Source organism: Bos taurus, chromosome 3 (assembly GCF_002263795.3).
Source record: "Bos taurus isolate L1 Dominette 01449 registration number 42190680 breed Hereford chromosome 3, ARS-UCD2.0, whole genome shotgun sequence".
NCBI classification, from domain to species: domain Eukaryota; kingdom Metazoa; phylum Chordata; class Mammalia; order Artiodactyla; family Bovidae; genus Bos; species Bos taurus.
This window is the reverse complement of record NC_037330.1, coordinates 74,441,435-74,459,935: the sequence shown is the minus strand read 5'-3', so window position 1 is coordinate 74,459,935 and position 18,501 is coordinate 74,441,435. Positions and strand designations below refer to the sequence as shown.

The window sequence follows — 18,501 nt, the reverse complement described above, 5'->3', positions numbered from 1 at the left end:
TTCCAATCATAAGGGTAAAGCATCTCTCTCTCTGGTTCCCAGAAGCCTACACTGGCCTATTTACTTCTTGATTATCTTTGCATGCTTAAGCTGTATTTTTATACTTTCCTTTTATGAAGTTATCATTAATACAAATGGTAATTATATAAAATCAAGTTACAAAAGTGATTGCATTAATAAATTTCCAATCTATAATTTTTATCATCTCTCTAAAATAATCAAGTACTGGAAAATGTCTGAAGAGGTCTCAGAATGTGATTTTTTGAAGGGTGATCAAGGAGTTATGAGCTTCTCCAGTGGCTCAATAGTAAAGAATTTGGCTACAATGCAAGAGATGTAGGAGACCCAGGTTCAATTCCTGAGTCAGAAAGATCCCCCTGGAGGAGGAAATGGCAACTCACTCCAGAATTCTTGCCTGGAGAATCCCATGGACAGAGGAGCCTGGCGAGCTATAGTCCAAAGGGTTGCAAAGACTCAGACAAGACTAAGCAACTGAGCATAAGTTGATAAGTAACTATAAAGATTAGTATGATTCAGTTCAGTTGCAATAAGACTGCTTGATTTAACAAATAAAAATATAGGGCACACGGTTAAATCTGTATGTCCCAAATGTATATTTGAAAGGATACCCTTGATGATTTTTCTAAGTCCACCTCCAGAGGCCAAGGCTTACTTAGAACATACTTATACTAAAAAAATGCATTTGTTGTTTATCATAAATTCACATTTAACTGGGCATCCTGTATTTTATCTGGCAAACCTAATTTGGAGGAATCGGCTGTTTGCCATGACACTAAAAGTACTATTGTAATTTTTCATTCTGCATTATACTTATGTCATTAGGCTTATTCATAAGGGAGGAAAGCAAATTAAATTGGCTAACAAAATATTATTGAATGAGATTACCCGGGATTTTTACTCTGTTGGCATTTTTCTCTGCATAATGCTGAAATTTGTATTGACTGAGGAAGAAGATTTGTTGTGAAGTAATTTTGGGGCTGTATGGCTCTGGATTTTGTAAATGGACCATATCGGAAGAAATTCCCAGCACCCTCAAAGCCCCACTCTTATCATCACAGAACTTTTCAGACTAATGCTTGAATGTGCCCAGTGAAAGAGGAGACAGAGCTTACATTTATTTCCATGTATATGCTGGAAGGTCAGAGCTTTGTGTCTGAACAATAGCAAAGACCCAAACTTAGGGACAGGAATAAATGTTCTCAGTTCATTAATAGGCTTAGGGAGTTTAGATCAGTTTTGTGATTGAGCCATCACATATTTATGGTGAAAGTTAAGTATACATTGCAAAGCCTTTTGAAATCTTAAAGAGCAGGGAACACTATTTAAAGAAAAAGTGGTCTTTAGTTTTATTAAATGTAATAATAAAAGCCACAATTTGGACTTCCTTGGTGATGCAGTGGATAAGAATCTGCCTGCTAATGCAGGCAACGTGGGTTCAATCCCTGACCTGGGATGATTCCACATGCCTTGGGGCATTTAGAGCCCTTGCATCACAACTTCTGAGCCCACCTCTCTGACCCTCAAGCCACAACTACTGAGCCTGTGTGTCACAGCTACTGAAGCTGAAGTGCCTAGGGCCTGTGCTCCACAACAAGAGAAACCAACATAATGAGAAACCTGTGCACCACAAAGAAGAGTGGCCCCCACTCTTCACGACTAGAGAAAGCTCATGTCCAGCCATAAAGACCCAGTGCAACAACAGCAACAAAAGAACTAATTTATTCAGCACTTAGTATGTTGTGGCCACTGGATTAATGATCTCAAGTTATTTCCCTTATCTTTTCAATGTTGCCATCAGGTTGGGTGTTTTATCTGCGTTTTATAAGGAAGTTTTAAGCTTTCATCCCTGGTTCACGCATTGCCAAGTGAAAAGCTTGCTTTTAAACCAAGTTCTTATGTTAAAAATTTTGTCTTAACCTCCACACTGTTTTGTCACCACTTTGTGTATTGATTTTGCTTTAATGCATGACATGCAAAGCCCTCATAATAAATCCATTTACCTTCAGTTCAGGTTATAGCTTCTTTCCTAAAATGTCAGGCATATTGAAGGTTTAATCACTTGAAACTCAGAAAAACAGATTAGAATGCGTTTCTCCAAAGAGCTGAGAAAATGGAATCAGTGAATGTTTTTCTACCTAATAAAATGAATCACATTTTATGTCGACTGATGAGCAGTGTAACTCTCCTGGTAACCAAACTTCTGTCTTTTAATAGTTTCCACCTCAGGGCCAGACTCTTTTAAAAGAGCTGATGTACCCCCAGCATGGCTAACTATTTGCCAGAGGTACCATGGATGATTTACTCTTAATCATGCTCCATAAAGAATATTACCATTTTAAATATGAGTTGCAAGTTCAAGATCAGGAGTTCAAGAGAAGTAATGACAGTATAGCTGGAAGAAGATATTGGGAAGTGGTTGAAATATTTCCAGATTAGTTTCCAGAGTATTGTGTCTTTTCAAGGAAACTAAGGCGGATTGTGAATAATTTTCCTTCAAAGTCATCAGAATAGTGGAGTTTGGAGAACTGACCCACAGCATAGTGACTATGTGATATAAAGCACGTATTTTCTTTAGTGGAATACTGTTGTCCTTTAATGATCAGGAAAATAAAGACACTAAAGATCAGGAAAATAATGATCAGGAAAACCAAAATGAAGGCACAGTCTGTGCTAATTCCCTCCTGTGGTTCTTAGGACACTTTGCCCACCCTAGGTCTTGTTATACCAAGAAGGGGACTGTAACATTCCCCTTTTTCAGAGTTCCTTTCATGGACAGTTTCAATTGTTGCATTAAAGCTGAAGTTTTCCAGTTGTTGAAAAATTTAATGTACCTTTGCTTCTTGTTTATAAATTTTGGCCACAATCTCTATAATTGGAATAATTTGTGAAATTTGTTAATTACTTTATTGACATCATTATTTTACAGTCCTTTGTGCAAACCTCTTAGGTAAGTCAGTGTTATTTTCATCATTTTATAAGTGCAGAGACAGTGGCAAGGCTATTTCTATTAATAGGCTCCAGAATAGAGCACAGTATTGGCTGAAGGTAATGCACACCATGGTGAAACAGCACAGAACTGGGAATCAGAAGATTTATTTGGAGTCTAAACCCTGCTCTTGCCTGCCTGTATGATCTTGGGACCTAACCTATTGAGTTTCTATTTCTTTCTCTGCAAAATGAGGCAGCCGGATTGGAAACCTCAGACATTCCATCTCTATAGTAATTGAGATATAGCAACAGTGATTCTTGTACAAAGGACATTTATTTAATTCTGTTCAACCAACATTAAGCACTTGCTGAATGCCAGGCAACAACATTTTCTGCCCTTAGAGGAGAGCTAAGATCACAGTAAAAGCAGGCATTAGTAGACATCTGACTCAATAAATGACCAAAGCCTTGAGTCCACTGTTTGCACTGTTGTTTGGGCAACCTTCCTCAGTCATTTTTACATGTGAACTTATAATAACTCTATACTAAAATATTTTGAAAACTCTGTAGCAGCCTTGGATTGATTGAAGACACGAAGGTATCTGAGCACCTGGGCTATGCCTTGAACACACGCATGGTATAAACTCATCAATATTAAATGATTTAAAATATTAGTTGTCACTGGGGTAGGAGTTTTACCTTTGTTTAAGTTTCCAAAGGTGGAAGCACCTTCTTCATGTTTGGCAGGGTCATCCATACTCTATGGAATTTGAGAAATAATAATATTTATGTATTATATTTGTAGATGTTTTATGGTTTTTACCTTTTAATTTACATTGTCTTATTTGATCTTCACCATGTAAAAGTTGGACTGTGAAGAAAGCTGAGCACTGAAGAATTGATGCTTTTGAACTGTGGTGCTGGAGAAGACTCTTGTGAGTCCCTTGGACTACAAGGAGATCCAACCAGTCTATCCTAAAGGAGATCAGCCCTGGGTGTTCATTGGAAGGACTGATGCTGAGGCTGAAACTCCAATACTTTGGCCACCTCATGCGAAGAGTTGACTCATTGGAAAAGACCCTGATGCTGGGAGGTATTGGGGGCAGGAGGAGAAGGGGACGACAGAGGATGAAATGGTTGGATGGCATCCCTGACTCAGTGGACATGGGTTTGGGTGAACTCCGGGAGTTGGTGATGGACAGGGAGGCCTGGTGTGCTGCGATTCATGGGGTCACAAAGAGTCGGACATGACTGAGTGACTGAACTGAACTGAAACCCATGTTAGTTGGCAAGGCAATTTTTATTGTATCCTTTAATTTTTTCCAGCGGAAGCTGAAGTTCCAAGAGTCTAAGTAAGCTGTCCAAGATTCTGAAGTAATAAAAAAGTCAGGAGAGTGTAAAAGTACAATTCTTCATTCTTTTCTACCAAATAATTATGCTTCTACCAAAGGTTCCATCAATCACTAAATGCGAAATATGTATACAAAGTGCAGTGCACAGCAGGAGGTGCATGCTGAAACTTATTTCTTCCCCTACTTATTATGTGGGAAGGTAGGAAAAGCGCCTCTTTGAATGGCTTGATTTATTTTTCAGCAGGCTTTGGTTGACTGCCTACCAAAGGCCACACACTGTGCCAGGCTTGGAGGAACAACTGTGGAAAAGACACGGTCCTTGCCTTCAAGTTGTTTACTTTCTGCTGCAAAAGACAGACCATCAAATAGGGAGTGATTCCAAAAATGTAGTACCTCTTAGGAGAGGTACCTCCTGAGAGCTCAGGGAGAGACCAGCCCATAAGAGAATTAAAAAAACTAACCCAGGAAATAATCATCCAGGCTGAAATTTGAGAGGTGGAGCTTAATTTTCCTCCTTTGAGTGTAGCTTAGGCTTATTGACTTATTTTCAGTAAAAGAATATGGCCAAAGTGGGGTTTCACTTCAGAGATGAGGTTGTAAAAGACACAAAGCTTTTGCCTTGCTCTCTCTAAGGTCTCTTGTTTTGGGAGAAGTCAGCTAGCATGCTGTTAGGACACTCAGTCTATCATGTAGGAGGCTCACATGACAGGGAGCTGAAGCCTTTGCCAGTAGCTAGCAAGAAACTGAGCTTTGCTTCCTATAGCCATATGAGTGTGCCATCTGGGAAGTGGATTTTCTATCCCACAGTGCAGCAGTCCTGGCCAACAGCTTGACTGTAACCTCACAAGAAGCCCTGAGCCAGAACCTCCTAGCTGAGCTGTTTCTAGATTCCTGACCCACAAAAACTATGAGATAATAAGTATGACTTGTGTAAAGCTGCTAAGTTTGCATAATTGTTATATAGCAAACAGATAATATGGGCTTCCCTGGTGGCTTGGTGGTAAAGAATCTGCCTGCCAATGCAGGAGACTTGAGTTTGATCCCTGGGTTGGGAAGATCCCCTGGAGAGGGAAGTGGCAACCCACTCACTCTAGTATTCTTGCCTGGGAAATCCCATGGACAGAGGAGCCTGGTGGGCTACAGTCCATGGGGTTGAAAAAGAGTCAGACAGGTTTTAGTCATTAAACAATAATAGATAATACACAGCAAATGGGAGCGGTAGTTGTGAAAGTGTTCTAAGTTGGGGCGAGAATGTGCGCAGAACACAGAAAGGGAGAACATGATGTATTTGAGAAGAGGAAAGCAGTTAAGTACAACTGGGGACTGAGTTAGGGGCAGAAAGGTCTGAAGAAGGGTCTGTAGTGTTATAAGCAGATCATGAGAGGCTTCATAAAGCATTAAAAGGAGTTAAACATTCTTCCTGTAGCCTGTAACAATTCCACAAGAGTGCCCCAAGGGTACGGTATAGTTGACATAAAGCATATGCCCTTTTTATTATACTCTTTCACCTTCAATAATAGCATAATTTCTCTTTGGCTAAAAGTCTTAATAAAGTGAATAGCCATTACATAAGTACTCAGAAAAGTAGAAGTCACAGATTATATGGGTCCTGGAAAAGAGGAGTTAATGACCAGTCTAGCACATAGATCTTCTGACAGGGGTAGGAAGGGTAATGGCTGGTGGCTTCATTTGAGAAATTCCTCTTGAAACTCTACATATTTCATATCTCAGTGAAGCACTGGGCCAAACAAAGGAGGAGGTGAATGGATTTACTCCATTCTAGTTACCTTGGAGTTGCCTGTGAACTGTAACTGAAATGATATTTCTTTCTGGAAAGTTATACCTTGCAATTTCAGGGAGAAATTGTTCTACATTTTGGTCTTTTATTGGCAAAGTTAAATTGTGTGGTTTTGTAACAAGGTCAAAATAATGTTTAAAATGATTGTATGAATGGGTATTACCCCTGCCTATACCTAAAGCTTGTCTAGTCTGCATTTTTGTGCCATTAAGTTGGCACATTTGATGAGAATTCCATTCCTGGCTCAGATAGATGCTTTCTTATGACCATTTTTATCAAGTGTTGCTCATGTCAAAAGTTATGTATACTGAAAGTTCTCAACTCATATGCCACAGGCCCAGAGATTTAGTATATGTTCATGAAAGTCAGACAGAACATCAAGTTGGAGAGTATTCCATACTCTGAAGGGCAGCCGCCACTCAGTTTCTCCCAACTATTGTTTCTCATCCAGAAAAGCAAATTTATAATACCAGACCTTCCAATTTACCAATAAAAGTCAACAATCCAAATTGTATTTGAAATTTCCTACTTTTTGGATTTTTTTCCTTACTTTTTAATTGCTTAGATTGTGAATTCTGTTTGTTAAATGCAATGCATATTAGCACTGAGCAAGCAAAGAACAAAACAAAACAAATCTAAACAAAAAAATATATAGCAAGACGCTGGAATTCCAGTTGAGCTATTTCAAATCCTGAAAGATGACACTGTGAAATTCTGCACTCAATATGCCAGCAAATTTGGAAAACAGCAATGGCCACAAGACTGGAAAAGGTGTTTTCATTCCAATCCCAAAGAAAGGCAATACCAAAGAATGCTCAAACTACTGCACAATTGCACTCATCTCACATGCTAGTCAAGTAGTGTTCAAAATTCTCCAAGCCAGGCTTCAGCAATATGTGAACCATGAAATTCCTGATGTTCAAGCTGGTTTTAGAAAAGGCAGAGGAACCAGAGATCAAATTGCCAACATCCGCTGGATCATGGAAAAAGCAAGAGAGTTCCAGAAAAACATCTATTTCTACTTTATTGACTATGCCAAAGCCTTTGACTGTGTGGATCACAATAAACTGTGGGAAATTCTGAAAGAGATGGGAATACAAGACCACCTGACCTACCTCTTGAGAAACCTGTATGCAGGTCAGGAAGCAACAGTTAGAACTGGACATGGAACAGACTGGTTCCAAATACGAAAAGGAGTACATCAAGGCTGTATATTGTCACCGTGCTTATTTAACTTATATGCAGAGTACATCATGAGACGCCCTGTGCTGGACGAAGTACAGGCTGGAATCAAGATCGCCGGGAAAAATATCAATCACCTCAGATATGCAGATGACACCACCCTTATGGCAGAAAGTGAAGAAGAACTAAAGAGCCTCTTGATGAAAGTGAAAGAGGAGAGTGAAAAAGTTGGCTTAACGCTCAACATTCAGAAAACGAAGATCATGGCATCTGGTCCCATCACTTCATGGGAAATAGATGGGGAAACAGTGGGAACAATGGTTGATTTTATTTTTTTGGGCTCCAAAATCACTGCAGATGGTGATTGCAGCCATGAAATTAAAAGACACTTACTCCTTGGAAGGAAAGTTATGACCAACCTAGACAGCATATTCAAAAGCAGAGACATTACTTTGCTGACAAAGGTCAGTCTAGTCAAGGCTATGGTTTTTCCAGTGGTCATGTATGGATGTGAGAGTTGGACTATAAAGAAAGCTGAGCACCGAAGAATTGATGCTTTGAACTATGGTGTTGGAGAAGATTCTTGAGAGTCCCTTGGACTGCAAGGAGATCCAACCAGTCCATTCTAAAGGAGATCAGTCCTGGGTGTTCATTGGAAGGACTGATGTTGAAGCTGAAACTCCAGTATTTTGGTCACCTGATGCAAAGAGCTGACTCATTTGAAAAGACCCTGATGCTGGGAAAGATTGAGGGCAGGAAGAGAAGGGGATTACAGAGGATGAGATAGTTGGGTGGCATCACCGACTTGATGGACATGGGTTTGCATAGACTTCTGGAGTCGGTGATGGACAGGGAGGGCTGGGGTGCTACGGTTCATGGGGTTGCAGAGTCGGACACGACTGAGAGACTAAACTAAACTGAACTGATATAGATTGGATGCAGGTTCTAGTGTGCTATCATGGGTTTCCAGTTTGCTATCTCTATATTAAAAATATAATATCTGTGCTTCCTCAAAATTCATCTTCCAAAAACAGCCAGAGTGTTCTATCTAAATGCCATTCTCTCTGCAGTTCTGCAGTGGCTTCCCCTTTATTAATTCCAAGTTTCCTTACAAAGTGTATGAGGTCCTCTAGGATCTGAATCTGGCCTTTGCTTCCTTGTCCAGCTTTGTATGTTCCTCAATTGTCAGCTGCTCTCATATCCACTTTGCCTAGAACAATTCAGAATTATGAAGGTTATCAGAAAGCCCTTCCTGGTTTAGTATTTGTGCAGGATTTTTCATTTTATTAAATAAAATATTATTAATAGTTGCAGTTGAATAAGGTCAGATAGATTTACTCTACTTTATACTTTCAGCTTTTCTAGTAATGATGAGTGGCATATATATTATTAAAGAGAGTTCTGTTTATAATATGTAGCTAAATCTGAAAGACAATCAATAATAATCTTCCTTCATTCAGGCCTTTCCAGGCATAATATAATTATAACTAGTGTTGCATGTGTACAACTATCACCTACCATTTAATTATTATCTCCCTTTCAAAGACACAATGCTGAGTATTTGCTAATTAGAAAAAAAAATGAGTAGGGATTATTCAACCTTTCGGTCTCAGGGAGTAAAGAAGAAGTATTTAATGTTGCCAGCTAATTAAACTCAAACATTTTTATGTATCATATATGCAAATATATGATACATGTATACAATGGAATATTACTCTGTCATAAACAGGAATACATTTGAGTCAGTTTTAGTGAGGTGGATGAACCTAGAGCCTTTTATACAGAATGAGGTAAGTCAGAAAGAGAAAAACAAATATTGTGTATTAATGCATATACATGGAATCTGGAAAGATGGAACTGATGAACCCATTTGTCAGGCAGCCATGGAGATGCAGACATGAAGAACAGACTTGTCGACACAGTGAAGGAGGGAGCGGGTAGGACAAATAGAGTAACATTGAAATATATTCATTACCATATGTAAAATAGATAGCCAATGGGAATTTGCTGTATGATGCAGGGAGCTCAAACCTGATGCTCTGTGACAACCTAGAGGGGTGAGATGGGGTGGGAGATGGGAAGGAGGTTTGGGAGGGAGGTTCAGGAGGTAGGGGACATATATATGCCTATGGTTGATTCATGTTGATGTATGGCAAAAACCAACGCAATACTATTAAGCAATTATTCTCCTATTAAAATGAATAATTAAAAAAGAATAATTATGCTTAATGTTATACTTGGTAACATCCAGATAGCCAATGGTAGATTTTTTTGTTTTAATGTTCAAAGATTATCTTATTTCAATTTTTGAAAGAATTTTATTTTTTAAATTAGTTGTTGAAAACGTGTTGTAGGTTCACCAATATTAAAAAATAATTTTATGACAATTTATAAATATTTTAAATTATATAATTTTAATTATTTTAACATCCTCCTTCACTTTTAAAAGTGTCCCACTTTGGACAATAAATTCTATGATCCTCTTACTTAATTTCTTCTGCATTCCAACCACTCAAAACCACTGGTAATCTGCTCAGTTCACTGAACTGTTTCTCTGAGTCTTTGCTCATGCAAGTTCTTCTGTTTGGCTTGACACCATTCCCACTTTCATACCATCTTTACCTCCCCTTCCCTCAAAGTTTAATTTACACTCATCATTTAGTAATTAGTATGGATGCATATGTATGTGTTAGCAAAGAACAAATTTTACAAGGGTGATGCAATATGATCTAGGGAATTAAATTTCTGTTCAGTATTAAAGTAAAGCAAAATTAATCCAGAGATCATGATCTCCAGGAAACTTTATATTATACTAAACCATATGGGCGGCTATTTCCCAACTTGATTTCAGCTTATTGGTGGCTACACTGTTTTGCCAGAGGCTAGCACAATGCTGACATGCATCTGCCTGTTAACAATCTATGATACAAAATAAAGAGTAAATAAACAAATATGGATTAAAAGGATGTGATCTAATGTCCTTAGTTCCTCATTAACCTCTTGGCTAGTTTTCCCTGGAATAGAAACAAAGGGCAATGGGTTTTATCCTGGTTTCACATGAGGATGATTTGTTACCACCCACGCATCCCTATTTCTAGGCTAATATGTACTCTCTGAAAGGAATGGGTGCCAGTGACATCTGTATCCCATAACAGTACTTCTCCAAACAGTACGGTGCCATGTTTATCCTTCCTGTCCCCGCAGGATATGGTTCCATTTCTTGGCTGTTATTCACCAGAGTTGTGTTTTCCTTTCATTTGGGAAATAGAATGGATTTTTAGTTTGTATTTTTCATTACTGGCTCAGCAATATGGAACCAAAAAGACTTCTGTCTGACCTTGTTTTTCAAGATAAAAAAAATCTAAAGTTTGGACTTCATATATGAAGCCAAGTGGAGAAGACTAACATTTGTTTTGTCCTCTGTCTGCAAAGTATGGCAGGAACTGACTCTGGTTTAATTCTGAAGAAAAGAGCATCAGAGACACTGTAATTGTAGCAGTCCATGATGCCTCAATTAGAGACATCACCATAGTTTAAGCTGCCAGTATTTTGTAGTCACTCACTTATGAACCTCAGAAAATGTGAGCACCAGCTCTTTACATGACAAATTTGTAATGGTCACGAGGGAAGGTTCCGATATATCTCTCTCTGTCAGTTGTATAAAAGATAGTCGTATTTGCTAATTTGGTGGCATCTATGCAAAAGCTTGATGGAGAGGAAGAAATCATGTTCCACACATATGTTAATGAAATGGAAGCTAAAACTTTCTCAAATGAAAGGAAGGAGGCTAGTGTCTGACAAGAGAACATTAAAATAATCAGGCAGCTTGTATGTATGTTAGTGTCTGTAAGTTAATAAGTTCAGCTTTGTCAGACTTCCCTGGTGGTTCAGTGATCCCAATGCAGGGAGCATAGGTTTGATCCCTGATCAGGAATTAAGATCCTGCATGCTACATGGTACGGCCAAAAAAGTTAAAAGATAAATAATTTCAGTTCTATCAAGATCTACTGCGTGCACAGACCCTGTCCTTGCTGGATAAGTTGGGTGAGGTCAGTATTTATACTCATAGCAGGATCTCTATGAAAATGCAAAGTGTCAACCCATTTCCTGAAATTATGAATGAGAAAACAAAGCTAAGACATATCCAGGTCAGACACAGAAAATTTTTAATCATACAATTAGAATGTTAGTAATAGAGAAGTAATACGAATATACTTAATACCACTAAATTGTACACTTGGAGAAAGAGGATGTTAGAAGTAGAAAGGGGACACTATTATGTAGCACCAGCCTTTTATTTTACGGATTAAGAGAATGAATCCTATGGATGTTAATGCAACTGGGAAGACTGAAAGACTGCAGAAGATGTTGATGGAACCTTCCCAAGCTTTCCTCTGGTGGTGGGGGTAACACCCACTAAAGTGTTTTGATTATGTCTTAAGTCATGTTTGTTCAAATATGAGTGAAAGATTTATTGGGCACTTAACTATGTACTGGGCACTGGACAGTGGCTTGGATATGAGTGAAATGCTGCCAGTTCAGCTAAAATGGTTAGAAGCAATTACCTCTTCTAAAATTGATGGCAGTTCCTCACCTTGCAAACACCAGTGCATGCACAGTTAAAACAGATTATTAAGGAGGCATTTAATCTCTCACTATTACTTTACTTTTTAGTAAGGAATGAAATATTAGAGGGCTTCTCAGGTGGCTCCGGAGAAGGCAATGGCAAGCCATTCCAATACGCTTGCCTGGACAATCCCATGGACGGAGGAGCCTGATAGGCTGCAGTCCATGGGGTCGCTACGAGTTGGACACGACTGAGCAACTTCACTGTCACTTTTCACTTTCATGCATTGGAGAAGGAAATGGCAACCCACTCCAGTGGTTCTTGCCTGGAGAAGCCCAGGGATGGTGGAGCCTGGTGGGCTGCTCTCTATGGGGTCACACAGAGTTGGACACGACTGAAGTGACTTAGCAGCAGCAGCAGCAGGTGGCTCAGTGGTAAGGAATCTGCCTGCCAAAGCAGGAGAATCAGGAGACTTGGGTTGATCTCTGGGTCGGGAATATCTTATGGAGTAGGAAATGGCAACCCACTCCAGTATCCTTGCCTAGAAAATTCCATGGACAGAGGAGCCTGGAGGGCTACAGTTTATGAGGTCACAAAGGGTCAGGCACAACTGAGCAAGCACACATGAAGTATTAGAAAATGTCAGTATTTAGCTTTCAAATTGTATCAGAAAGCCTCAAAGCAAATACAGTAGAGATGATGAGGTTCAACTGAGAGAGGAAGAAATGATAAAATGTTTTTGACATAATTTGTATTCTATGTATTATTAGTGCTGTGTGTATTTACTTATTCATTTATTTATGTGATGACCATTTGAGTGTTTGCTATATGCCAGACACTGTTTGAAACCTTGGATACATGGATGCATCGATGTGAGAAAGATCAAGTTCTTGTTCTTAGAGGACTTGTAGTCATGTCCATAATATGACTTACAGACTTATAGTGGAGGAACATTGAAGTGAAGTCACTCAGTTGTGTCCGACTCTTTGCGACTTCATGGACTGTAGCCTACCAGGCTTCTCTGTCTATGGGATTTTCCAGGCAAGAGTACTGGAGTGGGGTGCCATTTCCTTCTCCAGGAGATCTTCCCAACCCAGGGATTGAACCTGGGTCTCCCGCATTGTAGGCAGACACTTACCGTCTGAGCCACCAGGGAAGGAACATTAATAGCTGTATATTTCTCTATAAATATTTTTTCATGCAGAATTTTGAAAAATTAAATTTATAGCAAAAAACCTGATCTTTTTTAAATTAAAAGTTTTGTTAGAACTATTAATTATAGTAGAATTTGAATGCTAGTTCATAAATTCCTGATGAAAAGGAAGAAGCCTCAAGGTAGTTAGACATTTTTATTGTAAATGTCTACCTTGAGGTTTTCATACATACTTCACATATTAGAATGAGAAGCTTCTGCATAATTATTTTTTTATATTTTAAATATATTATTGTTCTCAGAGCCTCATTCATATTTAATAGGTCTGAGTGAGATTTGGACATTAGAATTAAAAAAAAAGTCTTCTCAGGTGATCTGATATTCCAGTATTGAGAACCACTGTTATAAGTCACTGTTTCTTAAAAAGTTATAGTTAAGATCATTTTGAATGGTTCTAGATCATTTTCAGTTTTCAAGGTTATTTTTTTTAATGGAACTAGTTGCTTTTTAAAGTTTCATCTTAATTACAATAATCCAGTAATAACCTGAATGTTTGTGATAGAGGAACAGATAAACTATATCATATATTATCCAACATATACATCTGTGATAAATGAATGTCAGCATACTATCAAAAGAGAAGAATCCCTGATAAATATTCAAACATGGAGAACTTAAAAAATTAAAAATATTAATATCAAGAAATATAAACTATTTTCATTTTTTAAAATTATAGTTGATTTATAATATTATATTAGTTTCAGATGTACAATATAGTGATTCAATATTTTTATACTCTAAGTTATAAAATATTGGCTATATTCGCTGTGCTATACAGTATACCCTTGTATCTAATATGTTTTATACATAGCAGTTTAGTGATTTTTTAATATATACCAGAAAAAATATGTAAGTAGCCCATCACTATTATTGATTAGGACAAGTAAAAGGTTATGAAAAGTGGGTTAGTTCACAAACAGATTATCTACCTACATATGTATTTATCAATATCTATATCTATCTAGCTACTGATATATATATATATATATATATATATATATATCTTTCCAAATCTATTTATCTGTATGTTGCTTATCTATTTAACTATCTATCCATCATTTCTGTAAGAGTTCAGTTGGCAAAGTTGTGAAGGTAAAATACAAATGATTGAATTTTATAAAATCTGGGCCAAATTTTGAGATAAGAAAGGAAATAAGAAAGACCAAGGAATTTGGGAGACAAAAGGGACTTTGTTTCCTGCTTTTAGAACTAACACCCAAAAAAGATTTCCTTTTCATTATAGGGTACTGGAATGCAAAAGTAGGAAGTCAAAAACCACCTGGAGTAACAGGCAAATTTGGACTTGGAGTACAGAATGAAGCAAGGAAAAGGCTAATAGAGTTTTGCCAAGAAAATGCACTGATCATGGCAAACACTCTCTTCCAACAACACAAGAGAAGACTCTACACATGGACAGCACCAGATGGTCAACACCGAAATCAGATTGATTATATTCTTTGCAGCCAAAGATGGAGAAACTCTATACAGTCAGCAAAAATAAGACTGGGAGCTGACTGTGGCTCAGATCATGAACTCCTTACTGCCAAATTCACACTTAAATTAAAAAAGTGGGGAAAACCACTAGACTATTCAGGTATGACCTAAATCAAATCCCTTATGATTATACAGTGGTAGTGAGAAATAGATTTAAGGGACTAGATCTGACAGATAGAGTGCCTGATGAGCTATGGATGGAGGTTTTTGACAATTTCAGGAGACAGGGATCAAGACATCCCCAAGGAAAAAAAAAAATGCAAAGAAGCAAAATGGCTGTCTGAGGTGGCCTTACAAATAGCTGTGAAAAGAAGAGAAGCAAAAAGCAAAGGAGCAAAGGAAAGATACACCCATTTGAATGCAGATTCCAAAGAACAGCAAGGAGAGACAAGAAAGCCTTCCTCAGTGATCAATGCAAAGAAATAGAGGAAAACAATAGAATGCGAAAGACTAGGGATCTCTTCAAGAAATTTAGAGATACCAAGGGGACATTTCATGTAAAGATGGGCTCAATAAAGGATAGAAATCGTATGGACCTAAACAAAGCAGAAGATATTAAGAAGAGATGGCAAGAATACACAGAAGAACTGTACAAAAAAGATCTTCACGACCCAAGTAATCACAATGGTGTGATCACTCACCTAGAGCCAGATATCCTGGAATGTTTAAGTCAAGTGGGCCTTAGAAAGCATCACTCTGAACAAAGCTAGTTGAGGTGATGGAATTCCAGTTGAACTATTTCAAATCCTAAAAGATGATGCTGTGAAAGTGCTGCACTCAATATGCCAGCAAATTTGGAAAACTCATCAGTGGCCATGGGACTGGAAAAGTTCATTTTTCATTCCAATCCCAAAGAAAGGCAATACCAAAGAATGCTCAAACTACCGCATAATTGCATTCATCTCACACGCTAGTAAAGAAATGCTCAAAATTCTCCAAGCAAGGTTTCAATAATACGTGAACTGTGAACTTCGAGATGTTCAAGCTGGTTTTAGAAAAGGCAGTAGAACTAGAGATCAAACATTCACTGGATCATGGGAAAAGCAAGAGAGTTTGAGAAAAACATATTTCTGCTTTATGGACTATGCCAAAGCCTTTGACTGTGTGGATTACAATAAACTGAGGAAAATTCTGAAAGAGATGGGAATACCAGGCCACCTGACCTGCCTTTTGAGAAATCTATATGCAGTTCAAGAAGCAACAGTTAGAACTGGACATGGAACAACAGACTGGTTCCAAATAGGAAAAGGAGTACGTCAAGGTTGTATATTGTCACTGTGCTTATTTAACTTCTATGCAGAGTACATCATGAGAAACACTGGGATGGAAGAAGCACAAGCTGGAATCAAGATTGCCAGGAGAAATATCAATAACCTTAGATATGCAGGTGACACCACCCTTACGGCAGAAAGTGAAGAGGAACTAAAGAGCCTCTTGATGAAAGTGAAAGAGGAGAGTGAAAAAGTTGGCTTAAAGCTCAACATTCAGAAAACAAAGATCATGGCATGTGGTCCCATTGCTTCATGGCAAATAGATGGGGAAACAGTGGTAACAGTGGCTGACTTAATTTTTGAGGGCTCCAAAATTGCCGGGGACCAGCCCCAGCTGATCCAAGGTATTCGAAGGAGAGACGGCCTAGGCGACTATTTATATGCTAATTAGAGATATAAAGAATAATAGAATGAGGTTAGCTCAGTAGGAAAATTCAGTGGAGAAAAGAGGCTGAGTAGCTTGGTTTACGCGGGAGACCAATAAAACTTCAAGACAAGAAGTTTGCACCACTTACGTAGGCCGCAGGCGCCCTCTCGAATAGCGGAAGGTGCCTCACCCTAGACACCTTCTCGAGTGGGTCTTAGAAGCCCAGGCATAATTAGTAAGCGTGGTGGGTTCCGCGCTCCAGATGGAGACTTCAGCCAGAATGTGAAAAGAATGACATGGGGAGACCAAGCGCTGGTGAGCAAGGCCCGTAGCTTTATTTTCAACAGGGGCTTTTATACCCTAAGTTACACATAGAGGATAATAGGGGATGCAAAGTCAGCAGTCTTTGATTCTTATCAAAAACCAGGGTTTCTTTCCTGCAAATTTATCGTATACAAATGGTTTAGGTGATTTACATCATCTTCTGGCCAGAAGGCCTACTAACATTTTATGACCCTTGACAAGGACTTATCAACAAAGACTTATTTTCTCTAAGAGTAATTATTTTAAGGTTTGGCGCCATCTTCCGAAGGTAAAATTGCATTCCTATAGGGTGGATGTGTAATGGGTTTACAACAAAGGAAAGAATTTATTACCTTAAGGGTCTAAAGTTACTAACACCAAGGCCACTACTTATTTTTTTCTATATACCAACTATATTAATTAATACACATTCAAGGATACAATTCAGGGGATGTGAAAACTTGGCAACAAGCATTGACTCATCAATGAAATCCTTTACTAGTCTTATTCTGACAGTTTCTAATTCTCTGAGAGGCTCTAAGCTATTTGAATATCTTAAGCTTCCCGTGCCTCTCGAGGCTGGGAGACTGTAAACAATCATATGCATAGCTGTAGGAGTCCGGGTAAACTTGTCAGGTGAGTTAGAGAGCCATCTGAGGGGTTTGGATTTAAACAGTCCTAATTGCCCAGGAACTTTATTAATTGGAGCTGTAAGTTAACTCTTTGACAGAGAGAGCGAGATGGTGGTAGGGGACAGCCCCCAGTAAAGTCAGAGGTGAGAGCACAAAGAAATAAAATAGGCAGACTCTGGTTTTTTGGGGGAAGATACTCGAGAATATCCGGGGGGACTCCCGAGGCTCGATCCCGCCTTTGCGTATGCCGAGCCTCCTTCCTCATGACCTTTGTCACGAACGGAATGTCTCTCGCCGGCTCCCGGCACAAAATCACTGTAGATGGTGACTCCAGCCATGAGATTAAAAGACACTTTCTCATTGGAAGGAAAGTTATGACCAACCTAGACAGTATATTAAAAAGCAGAGACATTACTTTGCCAACAAAGGTCCATATAGTCAAAGCTATGGTTTTTCCAGTAGTCACATATGGATGTGAGAGTTGGACCATAAATAAAGCTGAGCACCGAAGAATTGATGCTTTTGAACTGTGGTGTTGGAGAAGACTCTTGAGAGGTCCTTGGACTACAAGGAGATCCAGCCAGTCCATCCTGAAGGAAATCAATCCTGAATATTCATTGGAAGGACTGATGTTGAAGCTGAAACTCCAGTACTTTGGCCACCTGATGTGAAGAGCTGACTCATTTAAGAAGACCCTGATGCTGGGAAAGATTGAAGGCAGGAGGCGAAGGGGACGACAGAGGATGAGATGGTTAGATGGCATCACTGACTCAATGGACATGAGTTTGAGTAAGCTCCGGAAGTTGGTGATGGACAGGGAAGTGCAGCATTCTGCAGTCCATGGGATTTCAAAAAGTCGGACATGACTGAGCGACTGACCTGAACTGACTGAATATAAATGATAAGATGTAAAACAAAGAATTTAAGGACAAAGATCATATTCTTTGTTAATGTGCTTGGATCAAGATAGTTAAAAATGAATGAAATATGTGGTATGATTGACATTCTTTTGTGTAAATGAAGAAGCCTCAATGTTATTCTTGCCTTGGTGGATGACCAACCTTCCTCTCTGTAGAGATGGATTGGATTGAGTTACCATGAAACAGCACTTCAGGCACTATCTCCATCTTTGAGCATTGAGATCATCCATAATGCTATAGCAGAGAGGACAAAGAGTAATATCCAAAAAGAAAATGCTGCTTAAAATCCACATAATGAGGAGATATTTTCATTGGTTCTGTAGATGTCACCCTGTCCACTCTAAGACGTTGGCATATGGTGAGTAGTTCTGTGAGTATGGACAGAGGGAGATCAGTAATGGTAGAGAGATCAGTGAAATCCCCAAAGGTGATGAGTTTTTTATCACTAGTTAA

General features: G+C 38.8%; 1 long non-coding RNA gene across 1 annotated transcript in view; it reads left to right on the top strand.

Annotated features, from left to right (window-relative positions):
* The window catches only part of LOC132344892 (uncharacterized), a 105,342-nt gene extending 100,548 nt beyond the window's left edge, over positions 1–4,794 (top strand). The window contains exon 4 of the long non-coding RNA XR_009493959.1: positions 3,816–4,794. This is a non-coding gene — a long non-coding RNA (uncharacterized lncRNA). The remainder of the gene's footprint in view (positions 1–3,815) is intronic.
* The last annotated feature ends 13,707 nt before the right edge of the window (positions 4,795–18,501 follow it).